Raw genomic sequence first — 1570 nt, 5'->3', positions numbered from 1 at the left:
CACTGGGAGAGCTCACAGGGAATTCCAAGGAAAAGGGAGAGGGTCTGTGCAGCCCGGCAGGAGCCGGAGCCTTTGGGAAAAGCCAAGGAGGAGCAGGAGGAAGGAGGGAGAAAGTTCCTTTAAAACCGACTGATTTTGTTGGGAATCAGATGGTTCCGGGGCTCGACAGCTCCCGGAGCTCTGCCCGGCTCCGATCCCGAATTCCCAGCTCTCCCCTTCCCGGCGCAATCCCATCCCACAGCCGGCGAGGGAGCGGCCCTGCCCGGAACACGGGGGGGTTTCCAGAAACCCCTTGGATGGTGCAGAAGGAAAATGGAAGCGTCTGGAGTCGGGAAAAGGCGATGCCGGAGCCGGGACAGGAATTCCCGGGAAGAGCAGGACACCGGGGCGGCTTCCCGGCCACCCCCGGGAATTCCGGCGGCCTCGTCAAATCCGTGTTTTGGGAGGGGAGAAAAAGCATCCAGTGCCAAGTGCAGCCACATTCCCATGGGAATGGGGTGGCTGATGCCAGGGAGCTTCACCTGCCTCCGGCTCCAACTTTATCCGGAGGCAGGAGCCACGGGATTATCCCGGTTTTCTGAGCCACGGGATTATCCCGGTTTTCCTCCCCAGGGAGACCCCGGGGTGTGGAGGGGCCACCCCGAGGCTGTAAATCCCAAACTGGGGGATAATTCAGGGGCAATTCCCTCTCAGACACTTCCGTTTTCCCGGAGCGGCGGGATCAGGATCCCCCCGGCTCCGAGGGGATCCCTGGATCCCGGACAGGGAATTGCATCCCAGGAGTGAGCACGCTGAGGGAGAGCTCCAGGAATAACCTCACGTTGGGAACCAAGGAATTCTGGCCTTGGCAAGGCAGGACTCAAGCTCAAATCCCACAAAAAAACCCGGGAATTTGGGGGACATAACGCACTTCCAGCCCTTCCCCCCTGTGCATTCCCAAAGGAACTCCCTTCCCAAGGGAATCTCATCCCACCACAGCAGCTCTGGGCTAAGAAATCATAAAGATTTTGGCTTCCCAAGGGCCAGGAAAAGCAGGTGGGAGCTGAATCCCAGGATCCAGCTCTCCCTGTCCCAGGTCCCAGCTTCGGGATGGCCCCGAATCCCTTTTTTTTTTTTCCGGCTGTTGGGAAGAGCCAGGAGCGGGCACGGAGGGGACGGAGCCAATTCCCACCTCCCGGATCCCTCTGGGAATGCCCCTGGGAATGCCACCCCCCTGCTCCCGGCAGCGTGCTCCATCCTGGGAAGCGGGAATGTCGGGAATGTCGGGAATGCTGCTTCCGGCACTAATCCCGCTCCACGGTACTTACCAGGATCTCCCCCTTGGGGTGGGCAAAATTAAGGGATAAAAAACAAAACAAAACAAAAAGCAGGATGAGGAGACAGGACAGGGGAGGGAAAGGAAGTGACGGGAGAGAGCGGGAAGCACAAAAAAAAAAACGGGAAGGGGGGAAAAAGCAGAAAAACAGCAGAAGAAAACCCGTTACATGCAATTAATGACTATTAATGACTATTAATGACGGTCATTCCCAGCGTTAATCATCCCTCGGAGCCGCTTTTCCGGAGGGAGCAA

General features: G+C 57.8%; 1 long non-coding RNA gene across 1 annotated transcript in view; it reads right to left on the bottom strand.

Annotated features, from left to right (window-relative positions):
* Positions 1–1123: 1123 nt before the first annotated feature.
* LOC113941479 overlaps positions 1124–1570 on the bottom strand; it is a 3517-nt gene continuing 3070 nt past the window's right edge. Inside the window, exon 3 of the long non-coding RNA XR_003525683.1 lies at positions 1124–1319. This is a non-coding gene — a long non-coding RNA (uncharacterized LOC113941479). The remainder of the gene's footprint in view (positions 1320–1570) is intronic.

This window comes from Corapipo altera, unplaced genomic scaffold (genome assembly GCF_003945725.1).
Source record: "Corapipo altera isolate COAL_440 unplaced genomic scaffold, ASM394572v1 130235, whole genome shotgun sequence".
NCBI classification, from domain to species: Eukaryota; Metazoa; Chordata; class Aves; order Passeriformes; family Pipridae; genus Corapipo; species Corapipo altera.
The sequence above is the reverse complement of the archived record's forward strand: the minus strand, read 5'-3'. Positions and strand labels throughout refer to the sequence as shown.